Source organism: Mytilus edulis, chromosome 5 (assembly GCF_963676685.1).
Source record: "Mytilus edulis chromosome 5, xbMytEdul2.2, whole genome shotgun sequence".
Classification (NCBI taxonomy): Eukaryota; Metazoa; Mollusca; class Bivalvia; order Mytilida; family Mytilidae; genus Mytilus; species Mytilus edulis.
The window spans coordinates 85,058,211-85,074,526 of record NC_092348.1 but is presented as its reverse complement, the minus strand read 5'-3'; the positions used below and the strand labels follow the sequence as shown (position 1 = coordinate 85,074,526).

Sequence of the window (16,316 nt, the reverse complement as noted above, 5' to 3'; positions counted from 1 at the left end):
ATAGATGTAGATGGATTTCATACAGCCTCTGCCAAAAATCTTGAGTTGGTTTCTCATTATAGTATGCTGACTACTGAGCTATGAAGAATTTGGGCATTTATTCCTATAGTCAAAAATTGAATTCTGATGGTTTAAAGAATCTTCATGTGTCTAAGTTCTCTGTTATGATTCCTCTTAACAATATTTCTATAGGATACCTAAGAATAAAGGACTTATTTGTGGCTATTGTTTTTATGTACCCATCTGTAGGTGAGGGGTCATTTAAGCTTAACCTTGTCTGTTCATGTTTATGTACATCCTGAAATTGGTTTCCATTCTCTAACCTAGTTTGCCTCAACCAAATGTTAGAAAACTTATATACAATGCTTGTTACCTTTAAACTCAGATCAAGTTCTAATTGGAAGGCTCCACTTTACCTTTCTGGAGTTGTGCCCCTTTAAAACATTATACACAAGCTTGGGTATCATCTTTGTCCAACGCACACATTCTCCATTTATTATGTGTTGTATAAATGGCCTTGTCCAGTATGTAGATGGCCAATTTTTTAGGTTTTGTTATGGCCTTGGTTTTTTAAGTGGTGTTGCATTTCATTCTGATATAACAGGAAAAAAAACCTTGAATCTGATGGATTGTTGAATATTTTAAAAGATATTGACTGTAAAAAATGTTTGGTTTTTCTTGTGTCTATAATAGGAAGCTTGTGTAGAAATAAATCACAATTATCTATAGTGTAATCATCTTTATTTGGCAGAATTTTATAGTAACTGTGAAAACATTTCAGAATCGATTAATGTTTTTTACTTTTAAAATTGTCTGGGTGATGATTTGATGAATTGAACATTTATTGCTGAATCAGCTTTATTTCCTCCCAATTCTGTGTTAACTGTTTCCATTTGAATATATCTCTTTAACCTTAAATGTCTGGAAGCTTTGATATTTTTACTGCACCATAATTGCCAATTTCACTTCATGTTGTAGTATATTTCTATCAATGAGTTGTAAAATTGTAGAAGCAAGCAGAATAAACTTAGTTAGACAATACAATACTATAGAGAATTGAATCTTCATCTGTTAGAAACAACTGGTAAATGTCACCCTTCATTCAATATGTTAATAGTCTTGTCAAAGGTTTGCCAGATTCTAGGTGATAATAGCCTGAAATACATGTATTATTCAACATAGATCAGAAAGTAAAAATAGCTAAATGTCGTTAACATTTGATTTGCACTAATCTGGAGTTTATTCAACATCATTTGATTTCATTTAAAGTGCATTTACAAGTGAAGTTATATAAACTTAAGTACAGTAAGTTCACTGATACAGTCATTTTTATTTTACAAAGAATATTTTCTGAAAAAGATTTATTTAAAGAAACATAGCTTAAGTATTTTGAAATCAAAATTATTGGTAAAATGAGGGAAATTGGGTTTGAATACAGGACTAATCTGTTTTATACAGTATTTGTATATACATGTACATGTATCATTGATTCAATGAAATATATGTTTTCATAATTATGCTCTTAATTAGCAAAGTATTAAATTGACTTGCTTGTGTTGAGAAAAGTATAAAATAACTAAAAACTGAAGGATGGACATTATTACTTTTAAAAATGTTTTTCTGTCTTCTATTTAAAATTAAAAGTTTGAATGAACATTTTTTTTTATGGATCTATTGTTCTTCATTAAAAATCTGATGAAAATTGTTCTGACAGTTACAGATTTTAGAATTACAGTTTGATAATCAGGCCTTCTGGTGTTGGTGACCAGTGTTCAATATTGAGCTGACCAGTATTGCATCGTGTCTTGACTTAAATTGTTGTATAAAAAAAATAAGGAGATGTGGTTATAATGATTGCCACCAGAGTACTAATGGTGTGTAAGGACTTTTAGGACATGTAGGCCTGTGAGTTTATATTTTTATAAAGAACTTGATATTTAAGCTTATTTTTTTTTTTTTTTTTTTTTACAGAATATGAAGATCAAGATTAAACAGATAACTTGAAGTTGGAGGATCTTTTAACAGGTACTATATATATATATATAATGCGTAAAAGGCTGATTTTTTCCAATAGAATTTTATGTGACAGTTAATTGTGTTTGCCACTTTCCAAGGAGGGCAAGGACTGGAATCTGAGACTGGAATACAGTTAATGCTTATGATTAGGTACAGGTAGAGACTTTTATTTAATAAGAAAATTAGGTGAAGGGGGAGGGAATAAAGTTTAAGTAACTATCCCTAAATATAATTTACTTTTTTCCCTTATAAAAACTAGCCGAAAGGTTTTTTTAGTATATAATTAATGAAGTTTTCTTGGCACATCATGTAAAAATGAGGTTATTTCAACTGTGGGATATCTAACTTTATTGTGATAAAGCATAATGTACTATTGATCTGTTAATTGTTTGTGGTGTGCTAGTTATAGAACTAATACAGGTTTGATAATGTATGTGGGGAAAAGGGGTGGAACTTATCCTTTGCAATAGGTAATAATGTTATTTGAAAAATACACCCATATAGGTCACGCAAACACAGATAATAAATAAATTTTGTCTGTTTATTCCTTGACTACACAGTTTGAGAACAAAAGAGTGGGTCATATTTCATATTTGTAAAATTATAGGTTTATAAAAAGATTGATAATTTAAATCTCCTGTTTGATATATCCTGGTATAGACAATACCTGAGACCCGCCACAAGGTAATTCAATACCTTGGAGAACAATTATTGTGCATGCATTGCATAAGTACTGTGCAAACATGTCTTTTTTTAAACAAAAATATTTTTTTATCAGATAAGTTGACCTTGGCCTTTGATCTTTTACTTGTTAATGTTTAAAGTAGCATGCACATTATCTGATAAAAGTGTGCACAGACTGGGAGGGGTCAGCGGGTGCAGACAGGAGCTTTATTGGCATTCTATTTCAATTACAGTGATAAACTACAGCTGGGGACTTATCAAAGTGGGGCAGTAGGCAAATCTCAGGTGAAATATAATGAGGCTACAAATGGGGGCATTGTCTTTTATTAAAGTCGGCCCATTAAAGTATCTTCTAGCTATATCTAGTAAAGAATAATATACAGAGAGGCACACACAGGGTTGTATCATTTTGTATTTCAGTAATTATTTAAAAAAGAAAAAAAAGGTAAAAATCGAATTTAAAATGGATTTGGTTCAAAATTATTAATGTCTGGAAAATAGTCAATTAATAATAATCTTATTTTGATTTATATCCTGATAAGAAATATTGAATTTCCCTAGGTATTTAAAAGAAGAGTTAACACATTTTTATATCAAAATTTTATGATATAATATTATATTAATGCATCAAATTTATTAAGAAGATAAGACATAAAAACTAAAATTGTTCCCAGTTGTTATTAGAATGGTAATACTTTCAAGTCCACTAATTTATCAATGGGTAATTAGAATGGAAATAGTGCATTATAGTACAGTGCTGTCGGCTAATGTGACGCAAGTAAGACTTTGAGTGATTGTCCGTGATAATAAAATCACTACACTACTAATGTTTTCAGGGTTAAATCAGAAGGAACAATTTATCTTTTAAATCTTATTTTACAATTTTAGAAAGGGTGATCTATCCCCTTTTTTATGTAAAGTCAGATAGTTTGCTAATTTGAGGCATCAATGTTTATCAACATTCTTGATCAGTTACATTTATAAAATTGTGTACAATTATTTTCATTGATAAATGATAAAATCATTCACTTGTTAAAAACAAATGTTGGGGTGAAATGAAATGTCTACAAAATCTACACCTTATTCAAAAATGATATTTCTTGCTAACAAATTTCTTTTGGCAAAAACATCTAACTCATTTCATCACCAAATAAATGTTTCATGGAAATATTACATTTGTAATAGAATAAAAAAAATACCCAAAATGTCATAGTGGGAGATGCAACATATAAACCTTCTTGGCTGTATAGGCCATTAGGGGTGATTTTTACAATTCTATACCAGAGTTTGTTTTTGGTTGAATATTCTTAACTTTCATCCATAGACATTAGAGTTTCTCTAAATGAGGAATTGTCCAAGCATAACCTCAAAAAAGATACTTTGACACATTCCCCATTTCCATTCTCAATTTTATCATTTATATTGAAATTATACCTGAGATTTTAGATATTGGATTTGAATCCAGTAAAACGAATTCTTTTTTATCTGGTAAAATCAAATTAAAAGAAAGACATGGCATTGATTTTATAGCAAATCAAAAAGATATGAAAGATATTACATTGTTCTAGTAAACTGACAAAATACCTAGAATCAATCCTTTTATCAAGACATAGTTGGTTAGGGCTCTTTTATCTATTTTTTGTAGAATAACACGAAGAAATTTGATTTTAAAATGGTTATTTTAGGTCAGTGTCTCCATTGTCTGTCTGTCTGCCCTGCTTCAAGTTCAATATTTTGGTCAAGGTAGTTTTTGATGAAGTTGAAGTCCAATTAACTTGAAACATACTACACATTTTCACTATGATATGATCTGTATGAATTTTAATAAGAGTTTTAACCCAATTTCAAGGTCCACTAAACATAGAAAATGATAGTGGTAGTGGGGTTGACGTGCACTATGGACACATTCTTGTTGAAAAGTAATTTTAGTTATGTGGACTACCAAAGTGTAAAATTTGAAATTGATTGAGTTGTGTGCGCACTACAAAAATATACCATATTCTTATTTGCTTATTTCTGCTGACACTTGTGCTAACTAATCAATTCAGATAATATGAAAGTAGTCCCTGAAATAATTTATAGGATTTATCTGATAAACTAAAAAATAATAATCACTTACTATATAAGGTTAAAATACAAGTTTAAAAAAGTACATAGTTTTTCAAGCCTGTTATTATTGTCTGAGAACTACCAAATTATTCATTCCGAGTTGTCTTCTACTTATATAGACCCAGGAATTAGTTATAAATTTATTTATTGTCTAGCCATCTATTATTTGAGAATTAGAATAGCCATTATATAGGATTGTTAGATGAACAATTTTCGCCCATTACTTTGCCAATGTTTGTTAATTGTCTGGTATATGAATATGGTTCTCCTGTAGGTGTGTGATCACAAAGTCTAGACACAGAACACCTGATTAAAAATAGACGATATTTTTACCACCAGATTCATTTCTTTCTGTTAATACTGTCCTTTTCACCAGAAAATGATGTTGACAATTGATATTAAGCAATTGATAAACCTGTCTACGGCCCAATAATCAAATCAAGTAAGTATCTTCGGCCAAAGACTCAGTGCAACACTATAAGATGACCTAACATCGGTTTTTTTTGCTTTGGGTTTTGTGATGCTCATTTTGATTACATTTTATATTACATGTCACACTTTTTCAAGATGCATATATTTTTTATTTTTTTTTAAAGAAATTTTTTGCTCTATATTTGTGTGTTAATTAATTTTACATACCGGTAAAACAAATCGAGAAATTAGTACTTTTCTCATACTTTCTAAACCTGTTTAAAGCTATTACTTGAGAAAGAGATAGCCAAAAAATCCTATTGTTGATTTATACATAAAATGTTATTTAAATCAAAGTTACACAATTTCAAAAATCATCATGAACATTTGTTTAGAATACACAATACAGATAATATCAATTGCCAACAAAACAAAATATTGCCTGCCAACCAAAAATAATTTATAAATCCTATAATGATTGCTTTCTTTGTGGATAATATTTGTAAGAACAAATTTTATTTTTCTAAAAAAAGTTTTTATACTTTATATATTTTGGCTGCCTTTATTATTACATAATTACAAAGGCATCTTTGTTCAGTTATCTTGGAATAGTCCAAATTATATTCCTTGTTGTAATGAATTCCCCATAAATAATCAAACTTTATGATAACACCTCAAAGCTTTAGGAGGCTGTTGTATTTGTCATTTCCAGACACTGTCTTACTTATTCTGGCACATCTTTAGAACAATGTCTTCATAGTGAAGAAGTAGGGATGGTGATTACATAACATTTGTTTATTTATGTTGTCTACAATTTTTTGGGGTAAAAAATTGATGGCAAAAAATAGTGTTATTTTTCGCCAAAATTGAAAACATTATCATATATGAAAACTTTTTAAAAAAAATTAAAAAATAGAATGCATAGTCCATTTTAGAAATATGACAGATATTGATAGGTATATTGTTCACAGAGATGTACTCAACTTTAAAAAAAAAACTAGAATTGTTGGCAGGAAAAGGATGTCTGTTATTTATGTATGAGGTTTACAGGAAGAAATTAATTTAAATTGAAAAAGATTTTTCACACATGTCAGAAAAGTTTTCAAGAAATGTTTTTTTAAAATACAAATGTATATTGAGAAAAGATTTTTTTTAAACGATGTCAGGACAGAGTCAGATTTAAGGGGTGCCCCCCCCCCCCCCCCCCCCCCCCCACCAACCCACCAACCCATCATATGGATCTGCATTTGTGGTTAATCAATACTTTTTACCTATACCACCCCTAAATAATTATGTGATTATAAATTCCCTTTTCTACGGTGTTTTAAACATTCTGCTGACAAGTAATTATTCCCATTTTACATTCTCAATTTTATGTATTTAGTATTGACCTAATGTTTCTGGGCTACAATTATGGTTAATCAAGATTTTTTACCTATACCAGCCCACATATTGTCTAGTTTTGAGGACCATGGGCCCATCCCCCTTTTCATAGTCCTGGATCTGCACATAGGTATAAAACATTATTAGTGCAAACAGGGTGAATATCTCAATTACCATAACTCTGGTTTACATTTACATAATTATATGATAATGAATTCTTTCCAACAGTTTTATTAGAAATTCTTATTTTAGTTTTGACCTTGTTTCTGGATATATTTCAAGTTATTTTTCCCAAAGCTTATAAATAAGGTGAAGTAATATTTATGTTGGCTTTTCCAAGATAACTCTTCATTTTATTCTTATTTGATTGGCCATGTGTTTTTCTTCTTGTTTGGGGTTGTAAAGTGAACTTATCAAACATGTCATGCTTATTGTTACCTATACAAGTTGATTGTTTAGACTATTTGGACATACTTGAATCTTCATTGAAGTTAAGAGGGACTGTTGATTTGAAAATAGGTTCACTGGTGTGTTGCAAATAAAATATATTCTAACTCATTTCAGGCTTCATTGAATTATATTAAATTTACATCTGATTTCAGATTTCATTTTTCTAGTGACCTACAATTATAAAATTGATTGTATGAATGCTGGATAGTATAGTAATATCTCATACAAAGTAGGAAGTAGGTAATGGCTAGTTGACCTAGTTGTATTTATTATTTTATCTTTCGTCAATTATTTTTTTAATTGCATGTTTTTCAATGCATCTATGGTGATAAAAAAGTTGTCTTTAAAAATAAAGTCACCTTGACCTACTTTCCATGCTTCATTGACTTATGTATTGACATTTTATAAGATAGGAATGGACATACAATCCGTTACTTGGTTAAGGAAGGACTTAAGTCTAAATTGACTGTAAGAAATTTAAACGAAGACTTTCAAAGTCGGCAGTCAAATTCTTTATACAATTTTAAAAAGCCAACCAATGAAAAAGTTTGTTATTTATTGACAGATCAAATACACATGATACTGTGAGAGCATGTTCCAGTAGAACATGGACGTCATCATTACATTTGTTTGATCCAAAGTTTAATCATCTGTACATGTATACCACATATCATACAGAAAAAAAAAGATGATGTAATGACTCGCAGACATTTAGATGATTCATAAAAGTTTTTGTTTACTGTCCAAAGGTTTTTCTGTTAGAGGCAGCTCGAAAGGTTTAAATTTGTTTAGAATTCTGGCCATTCAATTTTAAGCAATGACAGCAATCAAAGCCAATCCATTTTTTTTATCTTTGAATAACTTGCTGAAAAATTTCTACAAATGAAAGGGAAATTTTTCTATGCTTAATTTCTTCTTGAGTTAATGTTAATGTTTTCCATATCAGATTATATTCCAAAACCCTGACAGGTAGTTCAATTGGTGACACCCTGACCCCCTTATAGTACAAATGTAGTCCTAAAAATTCTGATTTGAATGAGGGGAAAAAACATCATTTAAAGGTTATGAATATGCATAGTACAACATATAATCTTTTATACAAGTGGCCCCAAATGAGACCATGCAGGGGCTGATTGTTTTCCACTCTCTCTGAAAATCATAATTCATTTATTGTTTTATAAAAATTATCTTAAATACATGATGGGGAATATTTGTATTTTGTTATTCCAGATGTGGTCAGATTTTTATCAATGACAAATTATTCCTTTGGGGTAAAGACTTGTGAAGATTCAGACGGAAGGATGCAGTTGTTGACCAATAGAAAATCCTTTTACATAAAATAGGTAAAAAACAGATCTTTCATATATATTTTACACTAGATAGAATATGTGTAATTATATATATAGATGGGATATGTTCTCCTTGGATGAATAAAAACAATTATCACCTGCTGCAGGTAGGTATATTTTTATACATCATTTTAAGATCTAAATATAGTCTCGCCTTGTCACCTTTTAATGGTGAATAACTATTATTGTCTCTGGACATCTCATGTTGTAGGAAGAATTTCAAGGTTGTCTAAATATGGTTGATTTGACCCTCCACCTTAGGTGTCTACACTGTTGTAGATTATGTTCAATGTTTATACACTAATGTCCATGCTTAAAATAACATTTTATTTGTTATTTCATTTTACAATGTCTGTTCCTTCTTTCTATCTGTAACAGTCTTGTCTATCTTATGTACAGAAACAAAAATAATTGTATTCTAAATTTTAATAGAGGTTAAAGAATAGACAGTGGCAGAGGGGTTTCGGGGATTGGAACACTTGGGTACATATGGCTGGAAATACCCCTTTTTATCCTGATTGCCATTTTTTTTTTTGGTATCTTCTCACTTTTCAATGTCCAAAATGAACAAAACAATTGACCATGAAACAGTTAAAAAAGACTTTAAATTATCCTCAAATATTAAAATATATATAATTCATGTGTTTGAAGTAACAAAATAAATGGTCCTATTTGAAAACTTAAATGATTCTTGATAAGACTTATGCACATTTTTATGAAATTTAATTGTGTCTTGTAATTACCTTGTTATTGGCTCAACAAAATTAACTTTCAAATGCACATGAATTTAAACATTACATTGTAGACAAAATTTGCATAATTAAATTAAATAAAGACCAAGTGTTTACCTGTTTATTGAATATTATTATAGTCAACAAAGGGTAACCACCTGTATAAGTTTAGCCTTTTGCTAATGATTGACAGATAGTGTTAGGGTCAGTAAAGGAGATTTGAGAAAAGTTTGAAATAAAATTCAAATCATCATGTGAATATAAAAAAGAAGATTTGGTATGATAGCCAATGAGACAACTCTCCACAAGAGACCAAATGACACAGAAATTAACAACTATAGGTCACTGTACGGCCTTCAACAATGAGCAAAGCACATACTGCATAGTCAGCTATAAATGGACAGAAATACATGTTACACTGTTCAATATCTAGACATGATTTCAAATAATTTTCTTTTCCTATATAATTACACAATTTGTTTGCTGATCTCCACTAAATAATTTTGATCATTACATCGACATATTTATATGTATATGTGCTTATTATAAGAGCAATTTTATTGATTGTATATGCTATAGGTGTTAATTGTATGACAGTGGACAGTTAGAGTTGTCTCCCATAAAACATGTAGAAATAAGTGATGGTTGGTTGGACCTGTAATATAACCAAAAAAAAATAAAAATTCAGATTTCCTGGTCTATTTTTTCACTTTAGAATAATCTGAAATAAACAAAATGTCATCTTGATAGAGACTTTTAAGACTCGAGCAAGAAATTTGTAACTAGCTTTAAAAAAGATGTTGAACTCCTTTTAGGGGAGAAATATATCAAATTTAAAACCTTTCTTTCTTTGCCAGATGCGGATGTTTGATTTTGTGAAAGGGAGAGCACCAAACTAGACAACGTTAGTAGAATATGTATATAGATTAGGAATTAACCATATATAGGGGCCCCATGAAGGGGAAATCTGTCACTTAATTGATTGATAGATTGATTGGTGTTTAACACCACTTTCAACACTACTATGCTTTTTGTGGTGGTCAGTTGTTAATAAGATAATGGTTTACTACAACAATGATAAGAGAATGGTCAGTATTGATTAAGGTAATTAAAAGTAAGTACATGTGACCCCCTCCCCCTAAAAAGGATAGTCCTTCAATTTGTACTTTTAAATGATTTTTGAAACAAGATCCATGATTTATTATTCATTTTATTTCTTATTTTTGTGTCAATGTTTTTTGTAGGTGTACTGCACCTTTTTATTCTACAAACATTCAATAGATATTATAAATTTGTCAATAATTTGATATTTGATAAAAAGAAAAAAAAAATGTGATGTTTGTTGTCAGACCTAATTAATAGATAAGATGTTAATGAATTTTTAATGAAATTATATAATGCACAAGCGATGCAATACGTGTCATTTAATGATGGCAGGATCTCAGTAGGTGTACTTGTGACGTTATTACATCCGTGTTGGTGGTTAAGACTACTACACCATTCATCCTACATTTAATGGAATATAAAAATGTGTCATATTGCAATTTTCTGTGACTATTTAGATTTTCAAAGTATACAGGTAAATTATTTTGAATGTGTATGATGTAGATAAATTGGTGTATATTTCTTAGTAGAATGTATACATAGGTATGGAACTCCACATGAGCAGATCTAAACTTGGCAATACCAGTTGTTTTAACCTTGTGGGAAATCACATTTTCATCTTTTTCTAAGATACCTCATTGCTGGTCTAGACTAAATTAACCAGATACAATTCATGGATGGCCTTTATAAAAAAACTCATTTCATTCAAAAGAGGAAGTAGTAGTGGTTATCAGATACAATTTTTGAAACCTTCTCTCCTCTGAAATGTGAAATATAATCTTTCTTTTCTTTACAAAATTTATAATTTACAGACCTTATAAAAGCATATAGAATTCCTTTTTGCATTCCTTCAACCTAATCATGGATTACGATAGCCTGGAGTGTTTTTGGGGCATTTCAATTGATCTAAAATCCTTTAAAAAAAAACCTGTCAGACTTAGGGCTGTTATTTTAGATGTAATAGGGTTGGATAATGACAATTGATGACATTGGGCATAGATCCAGGAAGCATAATAAAGGCTACATGGGGGTATTTAGTGTTATTTCTCATATTCTCTCTGGTTTTTATTAAAGTTCAGTAGAGGTGCATGGTCACACATTTGTCTAATCTACAGCCCCTCCATCTCTGAACAACACAATGCAATTAACATAGTGGTCCCATTTAATATTATGTGGAAATCTGGGGTGTCCTAAAGCTAAACGCAGTAAGACCCCTTCATCTCTGAACAACACAATGCAATCAACATTATAAGTGGTCCTATTTGATATTAAGGGGGTTTCTGGGGTGTCCCATAGATAAGCAGTAAGACCCCTTCATCTCTGAACAATATAATGCAATCAACATTATAAGTGGTCCTATTTGATATAAGGGGGTTTCTGGGGTGTCCCATAGATAAGAACAGTAAGACACATCAATCGGTATTGAAATTATATTTTGTTGAACTTGCATTGCTTGATTGCTGACTTATTGACTTGCATATAAGTGGAGTCAGATAAAAATGGACCATATGCAAATGAATATCAATAAATCTATTTATGCATTTGAAAAATTCTCTTCTGGAAGTCTGTAACTGTTAGAAAATTGGAGTTTTTATAAGACCCATACAAAACAGACCAAAATCCATCTTTTATTTCAAATTTGTATGTTCCAAAATCGATCATGTACATGTATACATGCACTAGCATATGTTTCAAACTCTAATACATGTACATGTATACATGCACTAGCATATGTTTCAAACTCCAATACATGTACATGTATACATGCACTGGCATATGTTTCAAACTCTAATACATGTACATGTATACATGCACTAGCATATGTTTCAAACTCTAATACATGTACATGTATACATGCACTAGCATACGTTTCAAACTCTAATACATGTACATGTATACATGCAGTAGCATATGTTTCAAACTCTAATACATGTACATGTATACATGCACTAGAAAACCTTTTATTTCTGTCTGACAGCATATATATTGATTTACACTTGATTTAATTTTATACATGTTATTGTTCAAAAAGGTCATTCTATAAATAGCACTGCTTACTTCTTTTATTTTCTTTTTTTTTTTCCACTTGGGAATTGCTTTCTAAGATTTAAATCACTAAATAGAAAGGTTAACAAACGACAGAAGTATAGCAGATACTATTGATGGAAAATATTAGCACACCTTATGGATAATAAGTAGATCTGTGTAATGAAGATAATCAATGATTTATAAACCAAGAACACCTTGTCAGGGCTTACATGTGTTACAGACTATCAGACGATCGCTTTTCTGATCAGTGACCTCTTGGAAACAGCCTGTCCAGACAGTATTGATTGTCAGGTAACTGACCGGGAATCATGGCTGACCATTATCTGGATTTAAATACTGCTGATGTGGAAGGATATATAAATAATCGCTGCAGGTTTGTTGTATCTATTATTGGGTTTTAATAATTGAACAGATATATTTCAGTAATAGATTTGGTAGTTTGTAAATAGAAATAAAAGCTGTCATTTCTTTAATTATGTCTCTATTTCCTCCCTGAATTTGTGTCAGTTTTTTTTTTATTAAATGTCAACAAATTCTGATTCAAAATAAGCTTAAGGTTAATAGTGGCAGATTTTTTTTCTACAGATTTAGTCTTTAATTTAAAATTCTCCTGAAAAGACGCAGTGAATTTTTAATCCCAACGTTGGCCTTAATATATCAGTCTAGACTGAACCTTTTAATACTTCAGCTTAATGTTGCCATGAAAGGGGATATTTTAGCTGACTTTTTCTTTCAAACTGAGGTAAGTTTTCTTAATAAATATTATATCCTAGAATAGAACTATTAGATTCCTGCAAGTTTTATATAGGGGATGCCATATTTATTTAGTTGGTTAGGTTATGTATACTATGTGCTATATATATACAAGTTAACAATGTATACTTATGGACTGGGTACGAGTGGAATAGTAAGTTTATTGTCCGGTCCAATAGTTCAACACTTGAAATTTGAAAAATAGTGAAAATTATTGTGTTCTTTAATATTTCATATTATAGAAAATGGAACCTGAGGTATAATAAGTAGTGCTATTATTTTATCTTTAAATTAAGTTCAATATACTGTCTTTCCAAAGCTTTCTCTCCCGTTGCAATGGGAGGCAAAAATTGTTGGCAGTTTTTGTCCACTCCCTCTCTTTTTTCTTACAAGTTTTATATATTACTTGTTTTCATTTAAATTTACATAGAATATTTGCTACTGGACTACAGCTTCTTCTTCTTTTCTGTATCTTCCTCCTGCTAATGAGGAACACATCATGAAATTACAATTATACATTTTACATTGAATTTTTACTTTTAACATACAGTAAATGAATTATTGGGTTTGTTGAAATTGAAGCAATAATTTGGTTGAGTTGGGAAAATTAATTTTAATATATACCAAATGTATATTGGAGAATAAAGGAGATGGAGACAGTTTTTGTTGGATATAGGGAAATGACCAACAGATCTATTATTTCTGCTGTTCATCTTGACTGTTGCTTGGAGGTTTGAGTTTTTATATTGGACTAAAGTGTTCACCACTTCCCTCCCCATTTTATGACTATTTAGTACACTTTATTCATTGATTAATTCCAAGAACCAGGTCAATTGTCTTTAGTCATTCATATTCAAGTCTTTCTGTACTTTAGTTTGGGATTTATGACAGGTATATCATAGTAGCATGCATGCATTGCTGTTTAAGGCTAAGAGTGAGTTTAGATACTTGTCAGTTGTTGAAAACCAAAAGTTGACATTTGAACATCTTGATTTTTAGATTGCTGTCTCATGCTCATTATTTCCCTTTATTATAATAGATTACAGAAATTGGACATTATAAAAAGAATATATGTTAGATCTTTAACGTCTTTCTATATTTTTCCAGGTTTTATTTTAGAATAGTAATGCATCATACAAACATGTAATGATGATTCTGTGTGCAAAATATTATTTTATCATTTTTTCTTCTGTCTAGCATGTTTTATGTTAACTGTTTTTGAGGTATTCGACCTAGAGAACACTATACCTAATATAGCATGTGTTCATTCTTATGAAATGTTTAAAACAAAATTGTACAAAGAGTCTGTTATCAATTAACCAAGGAAATCTGTTGATGTTTTTATTCTCTTGCAGAGTATATAATGCCTTATGACGTTATGTGGAGTTAAATATAATTTTATATATTTTCAGTATCTCAACATAAAAGTGGTAGGAAGACTAGTTGGTTGTTTAAAAAAACCGACCACATGACGTGAGCACTTGACTTGTAAAGGATGAGGGGAGAAAGATTAATTTTGTATGCTTCTGGTGATTAATGGATAAAGTCGTAAAGCTCTTGTTGATATATTAAAGTCACTTTCATGCGGTTTTTTTTAAAGGTTCAGTTTTTAAAATGATTTAGAGCTAGACACAATGTGACACAGTGTCTTCATTTCGTACTCCAAGCTCTTATAACTTGGTATGTAGGCTAACCACTAGTAGATTCAGGGCAATGGAATATTAAGGAGTTGTACTTTGATAAGTTTTCTCTTAACTGAATTGTGTGTATGTTCCAGACCATATGAGTATTTGGACCGTACGCGTACGGTCCGGACCGTATACGTATACTCGTACGGTCCGACCATACTCGTACGGTCGGACCGTATGAGTATACGCATATGGTCCAGTACGAGCTGACCATACATGTTATTTAATCATATGGGTTAAATTGAAACAAGCATTTATCACAATCTTTATTTTTAGTTTTACAAATTGTTATTGATAATTTATTACAATTAGATAGATAAAATGAACAAACGAACAATTGAAATTAAGTATTTGTTTAATTTTATATCTGAATCCCATTTTGCTACTCTCGCCCAAGGTGACACAATTCAAGTAACGTAATATTTTTTTACATTTTCATGAATGCAGTTCATGCATGTTCCTTTGCATTTGCATTTTTTGGTAAAGTTGCTAAATATTCTAAAACAATTGACCTCCCACATTATGTTTACTTACGATATCTTCAATTTCAGTGATCATAATTCAATTAATGTATTACTGATCGACATGCTTAATACAAGAGACTAACAGATTTAATTAGCGTGAATCTAAAAAAAAGTTAAAATATAAAGTTTTTGTTTCAATTACAATTGAACTTTTTTAGATTAATTTGATATTTAAATTATGTTGATCTGCTATATGCATTTGTAACCAATAAACTTGACCAACTTTTAAATATTAGTCAGACCGTACGCGTACGGTCCGACCGTATGAGTATTTTGAAAAAGTACGCATACGGTCCAGACCGTACGCGTACGGTCCAAATACTCATACGGTCTGGAACATGTATACAGTCATTAGACTTGTGTTTTGTGGTGAATATCTCATTATTGCAACAGAAGTTATATTCATTTTAAATTTGATTGGATGTTGCATTTTCTGAGATAGTGAAGGCCATGAAATGTACACATAATTTGATGAATGTAACCATCATCTTGTTGTTTGGGTTTAAATATGCATGTTTCATGGTAATACAGATAAATATTGATTCTGCTTCTTGTTCAAGTATACATCCATTAAAAAATTATAATAAAAAAAAGCACATGTATGCAAGTGCCACAAAAATATTTACATAAAAGATCTTGGATATACCAACAAACATTAATTTGTCAATAGTATTCGATGCTTTCATGCTAAAATTACAGGTAAAGGGGAGTAACTCTAAAATATCAGAACAAACCAAGTATGTGATAATGGTTGTAAAATTGTCTGTTTTTAATAACTATCAAAACAGAATGAAATTTTCAAGTATTTAAACATACATTTTATGCACTATTTAAATATTTTCCAAAATAAATGATTCAAATATTTAGCAATAATTCATTGTGATAACTATCATGTGTCTCTGCTTATACAGTTCAATGGTAAAATGTCAAATTTCATTCCCGAAAGATCGATGCTAAAACTTTGTATATGTGTTTGTTTTACTTCCTCCTAAGATTTTGTAACATGCAAATTGAGTGTGCAGTTATTTCCATGAAAACTTGTATACATAAAAATAATTTGATTTT

General features: G+C 30.3%; 1 long non-coding RNA gene across 4 annotated transcripts in view; it reads left to right on the top strand.

The window, feature by feature from the left end:
* Positions 1-10,464, top strand: part of LOC139525518 (uncharacterized) — a 106,432-nt gene extending 95,968 nt beyond the window's left edge. For 3 of the 4 annotated variants that reach the window (XR_011664913.1, XR_011664912.1, XR_011664915.1), the window contains one exon: positions 1,972-6,094. This is a non-coding gene — a long non-coding RNA (uncharacterized lncRNA). Of the gene's footprint in view, positions 1-1,971; positions 6,095-8,283 lie in introns of those variants that run through there. The other variant, XR_011664914.1, reaches the window with a different exon arrangement.
* Positions 10,465-16,316: the final 5,852 nt, after the last annotated feature.